This window comes from Ictalurus punctatus, chromosome 7, assembly GCF_001660625.3.
Source record: "Ictalurus punctatus breed USDA103 chromosome 7, Coco_2.0, whole genome shotgun sequence".
NCBI lineage: Eukaryota > Metazoa > Chordata > Actinopteri > Siluriformes > Ictaluridae > Ictalurus > Ictalurus punctatus.
The window spans coordinates 11387184-11405157 of record NC_030422.2 but is presented as its reverse complement, the minus strand read 5'-3'; the positions used below and the strand labels follow the sequence as shown (position 1 = coordinate 11405157).

Genomic DNA, 17974 nt, shown 5'->3' with positions numbered 1-17974 from the left:
TTTCCAGTGTTTTTAGGGGGCATAATGGTAGGGTTTATACCCAATACTCAATCTCGACTCAGCTGTACAGAAGCTTCACTCTACAGCAGGTATGCCGTCTTTGACATCCTCGAGGAACATCTGGGTTGTAAGTCAGCAGAGTAAAAGCTTGTATGAAACAATCGATTTCAAGAACAGATTGCCAGGTTGAATAGTTCATTCCTGGGGTTTCATTGGCGTAATATGTTGGGCGGTTGGGCGTCGTTTATTTCTGACGTACCTCGTCTAATAAAGGCCGGGTACAGCCGCGTCTAGACGTGTTTACGAGTGAACGATATAAACGTAATTTTTTTAAAGTGGCAATAAAATGCTCATGCTGTACTGTAGGACTCGGGGAAAGCATGTAAAGATAATTCGAATCGCACAGTATGTTTTAGAAAAGTTCTCAAACAGGCGTCTTCGATTAGTTACTGCAACAGAAAGTTATTCTATTTATTATTGAAGTCTTAGCGCTGTTTGACTGAATAAAATGAGTTTCATCCAAACTCCAATAACTCGATAACAAAAAGACAAGTAAGCCTACAGTATAAATCAACTTGGATCTAATGTGTTCTGTCAGTGGGGGGGGGATACAAGAATAGAAGTCTCTGTGTACAAAATATTGTTCATAAAATAACTCGGTTAAAGGGCCCCTTGTTTTCGAGACTCCCATGATGATTAACGATCGAGAACCTTTTTGTAACTCCGGTCTCATTTTTATGTCCAACCAGACACCATATTGCTCACACGTTCTCCTGTTACAAAGGGGTTTCGGCAGAAAGAGCAGTCAATAACACCACAGTGCACCACAGCAGTAGCGCGGATTAGCGCGCTCTGATCTCGGAGAGATGTTACCCGAGAGAAGAGGAGGGGGCGGTTTTTGGTTGGGGAACTTTTTTCATGAAAACTACAGACGCCTTGTTTAATGTACATCAGACGGAGGAGTATGGATACAACAACAGCTAGACCACATCAGACAAATGGGGGCCCAGGGGAGCAGTTTGCCTACAGCAGTTCTTCACTAACAGGAAAGTGAATCTCAACAGCTAAGCTCCATGTTGCAAAACAGCCGATCTACGGCATTGTAGTATCAGCTGTCAGGTCTTCAAGAATATCACATGTCTTCTAGGACACCAAGTTCTGTAGAAGCTATACGCTTCATAGCATTCATTCCTTAATAATCATCAATATTCTTATAAAGGCCATCCTGCGATCATGCCTCATTCAGAATCAGCTCTACTAAACATATTTTCAACACCCAGTACAGTTTGTCTTTACTCTTCTACACCTGTACACTGTAATGACTCATAATCCCACTATCCGGTGTCACCCAGAAGAGGACGGGTTCCCTTTCAAGGTTTCTTTCTCATGTCGTCTCAGGGAGTTTTTCTTTACCACTCTCACCTCTGGTTTGCTCATTTGGGATCTGAGGTTCCTTTTTTTTTCTGGATTCATAGATGCTATCCCCAAGAGTTCAGTAAATTTTGGTGAAACATTTGGTGAAACCCAAGAGCAGTCCAGAGAACCAATCTCTGGTCCGGTTGAAAATGGTGGTCTGGAGCCTTGCTTCAACCGAACCGTGATTGGTCTGCATCAGGTGTGGTAGCTCTCCGCCCGTGACGGACGAACCTAGTGCCTTGTGTTTTGCACAAACGTGACATATGGAATTGCACAATCGATCCCGATCGTTTGGAAGGAATTCTTCTACGTGAACACAAACGTGCAATTATGAGCCCCAAGTCGTGAAAACGCCCTAAATCTACATTCGGATTTCTGTAAAGCTGCTTAGTGACGGTGTCTGTTGTTAAAACGCTAGACAAAAATTGTAATTGAATTGAACCTGTCAACTTGTTTGTTTTTTTGTTTCTTAATGGGCACCCAACAACTGAACCCACAATGACCACAACTGTGTACAGTGAGTAAATTTGCTCTGACTTTCTTGCTCTTGTCGTCTGCACTGTTTGTCATTCTTAAGGCCAGGAATTTGGTATTTTTTTTCTCCTGACCCTAACTGACCAGACCTGTCTCCAACCCTGTCCTAGTGCAACAAAATTTAGCCGCAAGGAATATTTCCTTTTTACATGAATGTTCTCATTGTGACTATACTCCGCTCATTGCGTGCTGGCATTCAGTTTCTAGTATCCTTTTGAAACAAACCAGGCTCAGCAGAGACATTGGCAGAGACATTGGATCTGTGTGCAAAGTTTATTAAATCACAATCCGAGTTGGCAAATTCAAGCACGGTGTAGGTGTCGCACATCAAAATCCCAAGGAGAATCGAAAAGAACAGTCGAACAGGTCGTTGCAAAAACGGCTCAGAACTTGCACAAGAGAATGGAAATACTTTGAATTAAACAATGAAAGGACACATGCATGTTTAGGAAATAAACCAGGAAGTAGACAGAAAATGATCCAATGACCAGCTCAGCTGGTGGGAGATGGATCACAAAGTCTTGTCACATATAAAGGTATGCAACTGGATAACCTCCAAATACACAGACACCACAGAAAGGGTTAACATTTGTAACTTACTAACAAGGTTCTGCTTGGAATTGTTTCTGGAATAGGATTCAGTAATAGAAAAAGATCCCTCAACAGTTCTTTCAAACATTTTCTCTAAGAGAACCTAATGGCAAAATACTTCTCATGTCCCGATCCCATCTATATTTTCCCTTCTTTCCTCAATTCACTATTCTTTGAGGTTGATTTTCTTTTCTTCTGAAATGGCTGGTATGTAACAACCAAAGGAGAAACACTGATGTTGAAATCTCTCTCCTCTTGTTTCAAGTATAAAAGCCAACTTATTTTGTGGTGTGGCCTTCACTCATGACTAACTCTGAACGATTTTTGATGCATAGTTTAAAAAAACCCCCCAGCTGTGATAGCTGTGCTTTTACACTGTGCTGTGTTCAAGGCTTTAACTGACTGTAGTCTCATATAACCTTGACGTAAATGGTAGCGACCTTCAGCGCTGTCAGTGGGTTTTGTAAGTGCTTGCAATCTAATATTATCCTTGCTCAGTATTTAAGTAGAATGGGAGGAGAGGACGTACGTTAGCATCCCCTGTGGTTCATTTGGTCGTTTTCCAAATGTTACAGTAAAACAATGCTTTCATTTGCATCCTGTGTTTCTTTCAACAATGCAAGAATGTCAGTTAAGCGCGTTCTATTTTAACTCGTTCCCAGCTAGTTCCTGCTGGTCTTTCCTGCAATGACAAGCATTTACATAGTTTCCTGTCACGCATGAAGACTGTCATGCATCTCAGAACAGCTCGGCAATTCTTGGACGAAGCTATACACTTGCATTTGTTGCTTTCAGGAGTCTTTGTTTCAACTCGCCTGAATTAACTAACCAGCTAATTATCAGTGGGTTTTGTTTAATGATCTGTATGGAATATGTCGGAGCAACACAAAATGATAAAAATTCAGTGTTGTGTGGTTAGCAGGTCTAATACCATAAACATCTATCTATCTATATCTATAATATTTCACAGAGTTAAATTTACATGATAAAAGTCAGGCTAAAATAGGAATCATTGTGTATTTTGTGAATAGCCAATATTCCAGAATGATCTAATCGAAGAAGTGCCAGCCAAATTAAACATTCATGGGCAGACTGCAGCACACAATTACTACACCTTCATATATCAGGGTCGTAACACACACACGGACACTGCTCCGAATATATTTTTTTTAAATGCCCTGTGAACCTTCACGGCGAGGTTTGTATCCGTTCAGAACACATTATCTGTTCAATCCGAATGAAATGTATTTGTATTCAGTTACATCCTTATTATAGATTTGTACATGCCATCGCATGCACCATAATCTCTATTCTCTAGAAGTTATTAAAAAACTCAAACGGTGTTAGTAGACACTGAACTTATAAATGGGGACCTTTATTCAGTTACATTGCCAACAATTGTAAATAGTTTTTTGTTAAAATTGATTTCTTCCGGTAAGATTTTCCTCAATTAATTAACGTTTGGATTTCTCACACATTTCCAATGTCAAGGGTGCCAATACTTCTGAGCTCACCGTACAGCTCGGTGAAATTGACAGTATCGTTGGAAACAGCTATCTTTCCCCATTCAATGATAGCCCGGCCATCGGCCCTGTCGAAGACCTCCAGCTGTAGTTAGCATAAATTTGGTTGGAACCTCTTAAAATTTGGATGCTGCATAGAAGATTTCTACTAAGGAGATGCAGTAGAATCTTTGCAGGTTCTATTTATTTATTTATTTATTTATTTTACAAGAATCAGACATCATAGACATCTGTAATACTTTGGCAAGCTCACGTGGCAGCCAGAAAATATATTAGCTCCTGAATCTTTAACGAGAGCAGAGTGTTTTTACTGCATAAGGACAGTAAATGTTAGTCTTTGTGAAGCCGTCTCTTTTTAGAGTGCTTGCATTCCTCCTGTATCAGAGCGAGCAGGAAACAAAGTGGGGTTGTTTGTCTCGAAGCACCAGTGCATTCCTCTAATTCCTCCTCCCAGCTTTTTGGACGGGAATCAGCTGGTTGCTGGGGTGGATTGAACTTTTCCCTGCTTTCCTCGTTGCCCACAGATGAAGACAGGAAGGAGGAGCAATAGGGACTCGACAAAAGAAAGGAAATGTATCAGACAGTATCAGTCCATTTTCTCTGTAAATAAAGTGGGTGTGCATGAGTTTGTTCAGGGCTTTATTAGAGCCTCATTAAACATTGTTTGTGGGACTGGGTCCCAACCCTGCGAGGTTGCTTTCCTTTCTGAAGGAGAACAGAAATCTCTATGTGCTAGGAGATGTCTGGATGATAGCTTGTACAATGTGAAACGTCCTCAGTGATGATATTTTCTTGACGTCAGATAGTATGCAAAAGGTAGCACTTATGTGGAGCACTCTGCTCAAGGCTGAAACCACTATGAAACCAAGGGTTTGTCTAGTTTTACCTCATGCCTTGTGTCCTTGTAGTGGCACAGTGCTATAATGAGTAGCACTGGTACTCGAACTCACAGCTACAGAGTCCCGGGTTTGATCCTGAGCTCAGGCTACTGATTATGTGGAGTTTTTCATGTTCTTGCCATGTCCAGATGGATTTCCTCCAGGTTCTCCAGTTTCCTCCCAATCCTATAAATTGCCCCTAGATGGTATTGGCATCACATCCAGGGCGTATTGCCACCTCGAACCCACTGTTTCTGGGGTAGACTCTGGATCCACCATGATCCTGACCATGGAAAAAATTGTTTACTGATGATGAATGAATGAAATGTAATGGTTGGTTCTAAAGTGTAGACCTTCTTTACAAACTGATACCAAAGGAGTGACACCAATTTTTATGCAATGAGGACAGTCCCCTGGTTGTTGCTCTTCTGAAGCATTGACTTGACTTTTCTCCAAAGCATGGGTTCCCAACCCTGGTCCCAGAGTACACCCCTACACATTTGACCATCAGCTTCATGAGCAGGGACAACCCTAAAATTAGTAAGACGGGATACTCCAGGACCAGGGTTGGAAACATTTATTCCAAAAGTAGAAGAAAGCTGGCTTACACCATAATTTTGTCAATGAGGGCAGTCCCATGTACACCCACCTTCAAGGGCAGTTGAATTTAAAACATATATCAAAGAAGTTCTCAAGTCGATCACGGTCCCTGGTTTATTTAAATAGTCAACCGAGAACCAAAGGATGGCTCCTTTCCAAAGTGATGCCAAAGTATGACAGCTTATATCTTAATTTACCCAACAAGGACAATCCCATATACACCCACACTCGAGGGCTGTGGAACTTCAAATGCATGCCGATTCTCTATTCGTTCCCTGCCCCCACTTTATTTAAATGGTTATCCAAGACCCCATATCTCCATCTCTATTATCCATAATCTGCAGCTAAAGCATAGACTTTCTCTTAATGCAGCTGTCTGACCCAAAGTGATGCCAAAGCATTATGGCTTATACAGTAATTTACCCACTGAGGACAGGCCCATGTACACACTCCTGGGATGTGCAACTTCAAACAAATTCTCAAGTTGCTCATTGTCCTCACTTCATTTAAACCTGAGAAGTCTCAACCTCTGTTAACCGCAATCTGCTCTTTGTTCCATTTTTAACACAGTAAAAATTTCAAAAACCTGAACCCCGCCTCGCTCCATTGTGAGCCTGCAGCTTAGTCAAAGCGACTCTGTTGCCAAAACTGTCAGGATTTCATTACCTCTTTTCTCCAGAAGCTCTCATGATGAAAGAAGAACCTTGACCTGAGGAGAAGGAGGGGGATGATGTTCATGGAGGCTTGGAGGAGTTGTATTATTTCAACTTTGATGCTTTCGTTATCTTGCAGCCATTTTGCATTGTTTGTTTGGCAGCAACACTGAGATAAAAGGCAAGAAGTTGTAGCGTGACTGAGACGCTCTGAAACCCTGCGAATCAAAGCTTTTAACTGCTACGACGTAACCGGAGCTGCATGTCGACTCTCAATTGTCTCTCAATTACGCTATTATGTGACTCTTTTTTTTTTAAGCCAGCAATGCCGAAATGAAGAGCTGTACCACCTTTTTTTTTTCTGGGAACTGCACGCTTGAGAACTGCGACAAATTTCCTGGAAGGTTTTGGTATTTTGCATTTAAACAAAATCATGTAAAGTACAAATTTTACAGTACGTTTTTCCCACCAAATAAGCATAGTTTGGTCTTCTCACCAAATTTTAGAGTAGTTTCACGAAATAAAATGTGGATTTGTCCTGTATTGTTGAGGCGACGTACATCTTGATCATCCTATTCGTGCATTTAAAGCGTGGCTTCCATACCTTGAGGGTTTCACACTCCCAGCCTTTATGAAACCGTAGTTTACGCAATAGTCAAAGTTTTTTCTCCTGCTAACCGCAAATTTACACCAATATTACATAATGTTGTTGCCTGTCCTTTCTTTTTTTTTCCCCATGAACATATTCCACATGGGTGTGACTTGTTTGGGCTCATTTCGCTTTTCACTTATCACCCTGGCTAGACGTTTGGCCTTGCATGACGTTCCTCGGTAATGAAAGCCCACGTGTCTGGTATTCACTGGCTTCACCATGGAAAAGTTAGCTCATCTCCAGACACCGAGGCGTACCCCACACACTCTCTTCTCTCTCTTATTACAGACTTCTTCAACGCTGGTTTCATAGGCATGGATCATTTCTTCCAGCCAGCCATCACAAGACTAGGGATGTATAGATGCCGTTTTTTTTCCCCAGAACAACTGCATGTTTTTTTTTGGTACCCATCAATACTGATAATGAAATTGCTTACCTGTTGCTTACCTGTTGGTGTACTCCTAGCAGTGAAACTCCTTGTGCCGTGTTTCAGATGTTTAAGCTTATTTAAGATGCTGCTTAAACATTATCTTTAACAGAGAGCTTGAAGTCGGCTGACCTGAATATTGCAGCAAAGCGTAGAGCTTTTACAGTGATCAGTGCTCGCCAATCTGAAGTGCTCTCTCTCTCTCGCATGCGAGACATTCTCCATAAATGCTTGAAGATGTTTTGATCAGGTTACTTGTGTTGTAGGAAGATTCTGTATTTCAGTGGTCACCGAGGCTCTTCCTTGAGATCTTCCGTTCCTTCAAAATCTAACGTACCTGATCAAGAACTTCTTAAGGCAACGATTAAATGGTCAAGTGGGCACGATTTATGGTTGGAGATAAAGTCTTCAGGAAGGTAGATCTCCAGGAACAGGGCTGGTGACCACTGCTGTACTTTGTCCTCGAGCACAGTTTGCTTTTATTTGCCATTTGATTGTCGTCTGGTCATTAGCGTGGCTTACGTCACGTACCGTCACGTGGCATGGTCATATCTGTTCCCACAGAGTCGCACTCCCTCTCCTAATACGGAAGACGCATTAATCTTCCCGAAGACACAACAAGCCATGGAGGAATGTTCTGGTTCCCACAGCCTGTGTGGCTGTATTTTATCACGTCTCCAAGCCACATGGCGTGAGGGTGTAGGGTGTATTCTCACGCTCTCTGGGGAACTCTGGGTTCTTCAGCAGGAAAGATAGTTGAAAGATACCTGCCTATGTGGTTTCATGTGGAGATTTCCTTTAACATGAGAATGCATTGGGCGACTTCTGCAAAGGGCATCTGGGAGCATTCAGGGGGAAATTTATCTGTGTGTGTGTGTGATGATGGTGATGATGATGATGATGATGATTCAGCAACCCTTTTTGTTCATCCCTGTGCGCGTCATCCTGGCCTTTTCACGTCGCAGATACAATAAGTCTTTATTAGATTCTCTGACTGAGCTGGTCTGGTTTATTTACAGCACCGAGTTTCAACCACACACACCCCACACACACACACACACACACACACACACACACACACACACACACACACACATACACGGTTGCATTGAGGAAGAAACCAATATGTCCTGTTCTTTTTCATGCATTCATACAGGATTAAAAGCTTTTCTGACCTGTAAGCACTTCTGTTCTTTTCGTGTGAGCCATTAGGGCTGGCTTTGTGACTTAGAGATGTGTAAATCTTTCTATATTTTATATAGAACGTAGTCATATAACTGACTTTATATATTAGGGGCCAGATAAGATGGGAGAATATATCATTATTGCGATTATATTAACGCAGGAGTCAGCGCTTCTCTAACTCTACTGTTGCTCGGCTGACCAAATCTGAACTGTTTTCGTTCTGCGAAGATGAAACATAATGAAGACTTTTTTTTTTTTTTTTTTTTTTTTAATCCTCGTTTGCGTCCGATTACTTCCTGTTATCTTTCTCTTTTGTGGGTTATACATTTAGATGCATCAAAATCACCTGCGTACAGTTCAAACCACCGAGGTTTCCAGATTGTTCTCGAGTAGAAGCATCCAGGACGGGGTTTTTTCCTATAGCATCTAGACCCTTTGGGGATAGAAAATACGGACTGAAGATATCAAATGATCAGAATAACACTTGATATAGCGTATCGCTACATATACAACGTGTATAACATTGCAGCCTAACCTTCTTAGAACCTTGATATAATAATGTTCCGTTAGCACAGACTAGTGCATTAAGTATCGTGGACTTAAGTATCCCCCCCCGCATTGGTGATGTCACATGACTCAGCCGCCAGTACAGAACGCTTTTCATCTTTTTATTTATCTTTTAACTCGGGCACGTCTGTAAACAAGCTCGTGGACGCTCACACCTCTGGTCTCGTGGCCGCTGTCTGTATTGTCTAGGATCCTGCTTACACCACTCTACGTGACAGTCAGACGCAGTGTGTAATTTAGTACCCGTTTCAAGGCTCCAAGTGCTTGATGTTATGTCTGATGCAACCGTTTGTGTATAAACTGTTTTACGTTGTTTGCGCTGGAGCAGTTCCCACCTTTTCAAAGTGCTAATTACACTACTGGGTTGTGTTGCTTCTTCACACCCTGCAGTTTAGCTCCTAAACCCCCATGTGTGCTGGTCCCATGGGGTCAGGCTCAAGTGCAGTGCCTTCAGGCGGCGACCGATAAAACGCAACGCTGTGTCCCGTTACACAATTCTCTATACAGAATACAGAAAGCATTATGGGAAATAAACGGCCCGTATTTTCAAACGTTTTGAGTGTTCTTCTCATTCACAGAGTGATTACCATCCTGAATGAAATATTACTGCGTACCACAGCAAAACAACAGACCCACAGCTTAAAGTTCAGAGCCCTCGACTGAGAATAATGATTCGAATTAAAATGTGACGAGCGATTTTAATAACATATATCTATATCCGTCACGTCGATTTGTTTTACTCGATTTGCTCCAGTTGTTTAAATCGTGTGAAATCTTGCGTATTCAGTAATCGTGTTCAGCTTTAACGTTGTAATAATTGCGATCGGCATAACTGCGTGATAATTTAAGTGTGCGGTTTGCAAAATTCTAGCTTTTCTAGCCCCAATACAAAGCCGAAGAAACGACCTTCAGGTGCTGATCAACTGCGTTTGGGTTGAAGGGGAAACGTAAACGTAACTTCCGACCGAACTCATGAAACAACATAGTGCCGTACTCCGGCGACGCTGATGAATAAAAAAAAAAACTGCACCAGTAGGGGCAGTGAAGTGATGAAGGCATTTGATTCGTAGCCATTATTTCGGCTAGGTGATCGATGAATTCCAGAATTACTTAAATGTAAGCCGATGGAAAATAAAAGTGGGAGGAAATGTAGAAAAGAAAAAAAAATTCACATGAGTAGCTCTCACTCGTGTAGCTAGCTTTGCAGACAACGTCATGGGCGTGTGTGTGTTGTAAAGCTTTTCATTACTTCTGAAAGCTCGAACACTCATAACATGTCTCAGGCAGATCAAACGTGACAAAAGTGCCATCCTGTACAAGAGCAGCACCTTCCCCAAAACCGCCGACTTGTGAGAAAGGCAAAGCAATAACGCGGCGGTAACCATGGCGCCGCTAGACGCCCAGTAAAAGAATCCCACATTTGTTTTCATTAGGCGCCCTTGTGAAGGCGCACACTTTGCACTGAGGTGAAACGAGTGCTGCGTAGGAGACGTGAGTGACAAACACTGACCTTATTAAACACTTCTGCTGATGAGAAGCGTCTTCCGCACCGGCAGGAAGATAACGTCTATCAGGTTTATATAAATATCAATCTTTCACAAAAAAAGGATTAAAATTAACCTAGAGTTCACCTACAACGGTTGTGTTTTGACTCTCGCACACATTAGCATTCATTTAATCACATAGAGGACTGGAATAACACCAAGGCAAATTAAACATCGCAACAGAATACTGTTTGTGTTGCGGATTTCAATTCGTTCATTCAGCTATAGCTAGCTAACCTAATTACCCAGACAACTAGCTCACTGCATTTCCATGTGAACAAATGAAGGGTGATAGTACACCTTTATATCGCATATATGGTGTATGGTTACAAGTTCGGCTTAGATTAACAGCAGCACTCTTAAAACAATCTTGAAGCGTTTGAAACATCTCCAGATCACCAGAGGTGCACTTTCTTACTGTGCTTAAGTACTATTATGGAAGATGTGTACTTTACTTGCATATTATTGCAACCGAATACTTACAATTACCTAAACACGTACTACAAGTCCAAAAACACCTGATTTTTGTTTTCTTTTATTAGTAAGACGCCGTTTGTACAGGACGAAATATCGGACTTCAACATAAATTCACCATTTAATCGGAAGAATTATGGTGTTAGTTTTACATTTGGTGACTTTGCTACTTAATTTGTGTAATTTAGCTACTAAAATTAGCTAGCTAGTTACGTTTTGCAAATTAGCTTGTTAGATGAGCTAGCTAGTTTTGTAAATTAGCTAGGTAAATTAGATTGTGCCTTAGAATTCCTTTGAAAAAGGGTTATTAAACGTTAGCTAACCAGCAAGACAAATACTAGCTTTGTCTGAGCTAGCAGAATCTTTTCCTTAAGACTGATTGACTGACTGCTTAGCGAACTAGCTAGCCGTGCAGGATCCGGCATTTCATCGTTACTTTTTACTTATTTAATGTAGATACTTTTAGACTGTCACTCGAGTACGTTTTGTGCCGCCGTACATATACATATAATTGAGCAACATTGTGACACAGTTTTTAAAAAGTAATGTTTCTCAGCGTATGTCTGTTGCAAGATGAAACATGATTGGCTCATACTTTGACCCCACCCCGTGAAACATGACTGGTCCTTCTTGTTTCCGTGGTGAGCACGAGTTTGGTTACTGAGCGTGCTCAAATGCCTAGAGGGGTGGAGCGATACCAAAGATGGTCGTCTTCATAACGTTTTGTTCTTGTTCATAGATTACTTGTAGATGATCACCTGACTATCTGGATGTGGTTTGAGGCTGACCTTTACACAAAATATTTCGGGCAAGATAGACGTGTGTTACCTGCTAGCTACATTACCTGCTAGCTACGTTATCCGCGTAACTCCAGTGCAGGCATGAAACGTTACTGCTAAACCACCAACCATGAGCTAATCCGAATTCCAAATACCTTTTAAAAAGTTTTCAGTTCCTACTGTGTTTCCAGTCTCATCCAGGATGGATCGTACAGCGGAGTATCCACTCGTGGCTAGTCATAATGTCAGAATTGTTGTTATGGGATAAAGTCTCCAGCTTAAACATTCAAAGAGCAATCTCTCTCTCATTCATCTTCGCTGGCCGCTTACATCTCACCTGCTCTCGCATCTTTAAATCAGAGTTGATCTGCTCAAACATGGACACCTTGACTGAACTGATATGCCATCAAATGAAAGAGTCTGAAACAAAGTTCAGTTTAACGTGGCATTGGGTAAAAGTCTTTCCATGTGTACATGGATATATATTTTTTAAAAATATGGTTTATAAAAAGGATGGTTTCAGTTCTGTAATCTGATTAAAAAGAGTCAAGACGACATTGCAGGTTCAGGCCATTTTCAAAAACATACATTTAAAAAACCAACTTTGGGTTTAATGCTAATGGGTTTAATGCTAGTTTGTGTTCACCTGTTCACTATAATGCGTATAAGTTTGTGGTTTATTTGAGAAATATCCCTATACGTGTGGATTGGAACACAACGAGAAGCGTGTTAGAGATCCCCGCTATGAATCATGGCACCTTGCGGTGTTGCAAAAGCAGCATCGTCTGGTGACTAGCGATACTGTGGAACCATATTTATCCAACAACACAAGAGACGTGTAATGGAAAACAGGCATGCTCCACTTCATCCCACCAGTGGAGAGAGAGGTCACATGTGTGTGTGTGTGTGTGTGTGTGTGTGTGTGTGTGTGTGTGTGTGTGTGTGTGTGTGTGTGTGAAGGGGTGAAATGATGAAACAGAGCATGATGTTCTCCTTCCGCCGTCCCATGACGCTCAGCCGATTCCCTTTTCCACCAGTTCGGTCTCTTATGACTCGTCTCTCTTGCCTACTGCTGAGAAAACATGGAGAAGAAGAAGTGGTGAGGCATGCTATGAAAAGCTGCAAAACATTTACATAGCTCCTCCCCTTTAACCCCAAATATAGTTGATCAGTTAAGGATGTGTTTGGTGTGTGAAATTTGCTTCTTCTATGAGGCTACAACATCATAGACTTCCATTTGTTGTTCTGTATGTTGAGGTATATCCTTTAGAAACACTAGATCTGTGAGCTAGATCTTGGTCTTTTAAAAATATGCATTAGCATGTTTATTGTAATTACGAACTTGTTGGTTAGCCTGTTTGATGCTGCAGATCCAGCATAGCTCAGAGGATGCAGTAGCCTTACTATAAATGATAGGTGTGTTAGCATGTTTGCTTGGCTTACTAGCCCTACAGCAGTTTATATATTTGACGATTTTGTTTGGTCCCATTAAACTCTAGAACCAACACTCACAATGGCGTTATGTTTAAGCTTTTGCATACGGCTCTGTTGTATGACAGCGACCATGTGTTACCATCGGACAAGTCAAACACATCATCCACGCCAGTGTTTTTACACCATTTAGAGCAGGAAAATATTCACCCATGTCAGGTCTTGAACACTCGGAACACTTCCTCCCATTCTTAATGTGGGACTTTCCTTGCCATTACAGCCGTATTTTACAATAGTAGGGCATGGGGAGGAGTGTTTTTGGTTGCTTTGAGTAAAATACAGATTAAGAAAGTTGCCACCGTGAGAGCCAGAGAACTAGCAATATATTCACACAAAGGCAGCTAGCATACGGCTGATTAATAGTGAAATGTCTGGGATGGGAATATGATTTAGGGAACAGGTTCCTAGAGCAATGTATGAACTGTAATGTTGGAGATCTAGAGTAGAATGACAGTGACAGCATCTTAGTGACTTTGTTGCTATATTTGGTGCATTTTTAGTCAGCTTTAATGACATTAGTCCCTAATGACAAACAACAGCCAGTCATTGATCACCATTATTCCCGACAACCAATTACTGATCACCATTGTTCCCAATAACCAATCACTGATCAACCTTATTCCCAACAACCAATCGCTTGTCACCATTGTTCCCAACAATCAACAACTGATCAACCTTATTCCCAACGACCAATCACTGATCACCATTGTTCCCAACGACCAATCACTGATCACTATTGTTCCCAACGACCAATCACTGATCACCATTGTTCCCAACGACCAATCACTGATCACTATTGTTTAAATGTGTTAATATGGCTTAATTCAATTAGGTCGTGTGTTTATGGAAAAGACTGAGACATTAAACATGTCTTGGTTGATTGACTATATTTGTTTTTTTTTGTTCCACATTTGTTACTTTATATGGTTTGAATGTGTATTCTGTCCACAAATGAAAATAAAATCAGAACTTGGCCGAGCTTTACTGTACACGTTTCTGTAAATAGAGGCCATTGTGTACTGCTTGAGCTGACGTTCACCGGTATGACCCGCGGCAGTGAAGTGGGGAGATTATGTAAGGCGTGAGGTAATCATGTCGTAATCATCTTCCCAAACAAACCGCGGAGAGGAACTGTCCCCCGTTCTCTCCACCACCCCGGCCCTCCCCTCCCCATTTCATCCACATGACTTCAGCTGTAGCTATTAGACATCCTGCTAAGAACAAAGCCTCCCGTTTTGAGATGAGAGCAGCTGTGTGTTACCGGACATCCTCTTTTCCTCTGTGCACTTTAAAGAACTTTCCATTTCCCAGTTAGAGCCAATAAGGCGGAGTTACACGACTCTCTGGGTAAAACTGGGCTGTGATTGTGTATGGAATGTGTGTGTGTGTATGTGTGTGTTTGAAGATAAATCATCTGTTTTTAACCAGGCACGTTTGGTCTCCTGCGTGTGTCGGCATGCAGATGGATCTTCAATCTCTCGACCCCCCAGATCGCCTGACACACACTAGTACAGTCAGAGGAGTATGTGTGTGTGTGTTTTCTTAAAGCTCAAATCATGGTGCGACTCACATTCCCACCACCAGGAGGACGAAGAGCTGCAAAACATTGGTGTGCATCCACCCTGAGTTGGATAATATGGACAGACTATCCTGCAGCTCTCTATTGCACTTATATATTTAAACTAAAGTCTTTCATCTGGAGTGTCTGATTGGTCTGAATGGAACCCTGACATCACACCCGTCTCCAGTATTTTAGTTTGATATTGAGCACGTTGTTATGTTCAGACCCGGTCGCCTAGTTGGGTCTCTGACGCAAAGGCAGGGGTTTTGTCATTTAGAATTTTTCTTAAGAATAACATTATCGACGTTATTACGCTTATAAACACACACATACATAAATTTCCACTGGAATCTAATGCCAGTTTTAATAAAAACGGGTTTCTAAAGGGGAAAGGTTTACAGATTGTACACAGCTAAAACTCTGAAAAGGTTGAGAACCCCTGGAGTACCCAGACAACATGCTTGTTCTAGATTTTTCCCCCAAACTACATACTATATATTATAAACATTTCGTATTGGGAATTGGCCTACTGCTTCCCATTTTCCTTATCAGTATATTGTAACGGTTAATGGAAACCATTAGGTCAGTTCCTGTGAGGAAATGTTTTTGCTTTAGTATGGAAGGACTTGTTTCTTACTGAAGACTTTTTTTTCTTTGTGATGCATGCTAATATTAATTTGTGACTCTAAACTACGTCAAACCTCAAACCTGCAAACAATTTGGGGGAAAAAATCCCCCAAACTTGCCTGATCAGCCTAAAGAAAAAAATATGAGGTCCTTGCAACGCAACGTGCTGGACTTTGTGGTCTTGGTGTTAGAGAAAAGTTGTCTCACATCCTGATTGGCTGAGGCAGACCCAGTAAAAACCAACAAACAAAAAAACAACCCATTTGTAGACTGATTTGCACGAGTCAGTGTTTCGAATATCCACAAATAAACGGTCAGTTAATTTTATCAGTGTATTTGCAACTGAAGTAAGAAATATACATGTTGAGCTCAACAATATTGATTTCTGGTCCTATCTTGAATCTGCGTTTTTTTTTGTTGTTGTTTTTTTTTGGTTTGTTTTTTATTTTTATGGTTGTGGTTTATTAGACTCAGGTCGACTTTCATGCTTTGCACACCGTCTATTCACGTGCGACACCTTGTGGTGAAAAACGATCCGGCAGTTGGAAGCGCATTAATTGTGCAACATAAAACAGTATAGGATATTACGGTAATAAAAACTACTACGCTGTCACGTATCGAGGTTGAGCCAGAAGCAAGTGCAGATAACATTTATTTAAACAAATGTACTATGAGACAAAGACACTAAGACAACTTGGTATAACACTGTGGCATGAAACAAAACACAGAGACATAAACGACAAGAGTCTAGGACAACGAAAGACAAGCAAACAGTGCAGACAAGGACTATACACACACACACACACACACACACACACACACACACACACACACACACAACGAGTGCTCATTAACAAAACGTGAGTCAGGTGCAGGTGGTCATGTGACAGCTAGTGCAGTGCAGTGGCTGATGGGAAGTGGAGTCCAGAGTTTCTTGATACATGACAGAACCCTCCCCCAAGGGCGCTACTCCCGGAGCGCCCAAAATTATACGTCCTCCATCTGGTGGTCCTGGCCCCCTGGGCAAAATGTCCCCAGCAGAACCAGGAGGCCGAGCGGCTTCCAGAACGGCACAGGGAGGCAGAGATACTTCCTCGGCAGAACATGAAAGCTGGGCGACGTCCTCCACGGGACAGGAGCAAGGTTCTCCGTGAGAATCAAGGGGGGAGTGAAGTTCTCCACGAAGCCCGAAGGGGGAGCGAGGTTCTCCACGAAGCCCGAGGGGGGAGTGAGGTTCTCCGCGAAGCCCAAGGGGGAACGATGTCCTCCGTGGAGCAGGAAGGGGGAGCGACATACTGAGTGCAGCAAAGAAAAGGAGCGACGACCTCAGCCGAGCGGGGAGGCGGAGCGACGACCTCAGCCGAGCGGGGAGGCGGAGCGACGACCTCAGCCGAGCGGGGAGGCGGAGCGACGACCTCAGCCGAGCGGGGAGGCGGAGCGACGACCTCAGCCGAGCGGGGAGGCGGAGCGACCTTGAGGTAGCTGAACAGTGGGGAATTCTTGACATCCTCCACTGAACATGAAGGTTGAACGAGAGCCATGATAGGGGAGGGAGGGTGGGAGTTGGTCTCAGCCCCGACCACAGACTCCCCCTCCTGTCGGCGTGGCATGGCGTAGTCCTTTATGAACGCCGGGTGTGGCCTGGTGCATGGTCTGTCCGGCTGCGGCAGGCCTTGCATTTGGTTATTCTGAGCGAGTAGTTCATCCGTCCTTTTTCCCTGCTCCAATAGTCCTCTATACCACTCCTCATATGCTGCAAACCAGGCGTCCATCTTGGTGATCGGCTGCTTCTGATAAAGGAGCTTTCGTTCTGTCACGTATCCAGGTTGAGCCAGAAGCAAGTGCAGATAACATTTATTTAAACAAATGTACTATGAGACAAAGACACTAAGACAACTCGGTATAACACTGTGGCATGAAACAAAACACAGAGACATAAACGACAAGCGTCTAGGACAACGAAAGACAAGCGAACAGTGCAGACAAGGACTATATATACACACACGAGTGCTCATTAACAAAACGTGAGTCAGGTGCAGGTGGTCATGTGACAGCTAGTGCAGTGCAGTGGCTGATGGGAAGTGGAGTCCAGAGTTTCTTGATACACGACATACGCACTCAACCGTTATATTTAACGGTGGTCCTGAAAGTCATAATGTTGCATTAACAAAAAAGAAAATCTAAAAGAAGTTCTGTGAGTGGCCATTAAAAAAAAATCTTGTCTTAAAAATATTTTCTTAAATGTTACACAATATTTAGGGTTCAAATGCTCAAATAAACAAAATTATAATTAAATTCTCTTTGGCGAAATTTAAGTGTGAAAATTGTTTCGAATAGTCAATCATAAAATATAAGATCCAATCAGATTCCGGTATGCAAATAAAGGATGTGCAATTTTGCATATTAGTAGAAGTTTGAATATCTTGACAAGGATAAAAGTGTGGATGTTTTTTTCCCCCAGGTTTTTTTTTG

At 42.2% G+C, this 17974-nt stretch overlaps 1 protein-coding gene across 3 annotated transcripts in view; it reads left to right on the top strand.

The window, feature by feature from the left end:
* The window catches only part of bcl2b (BCL2 apoptosis regulator b), a 33819-nt gene that overhangs the window by 12061 nt on the left and 3784 nt on the right, over positions 1 to 17974 (top strand). The window contains exon 2 of one of the 3 annotated variants that reach the window (XR_008396618.1): positions 14743 to 16980. The exons of the other annotated variants lie outside the window; for them this stretch is intronic. The gene's annotated coding sequence lies outside the window, so the exon portion shown is untranslated. The remainder of the gene's footprint in view (positions 1 to 14742; positions 16981 to 17974) is intronic. 3 annotated transcript variants of the gene reach the window in all.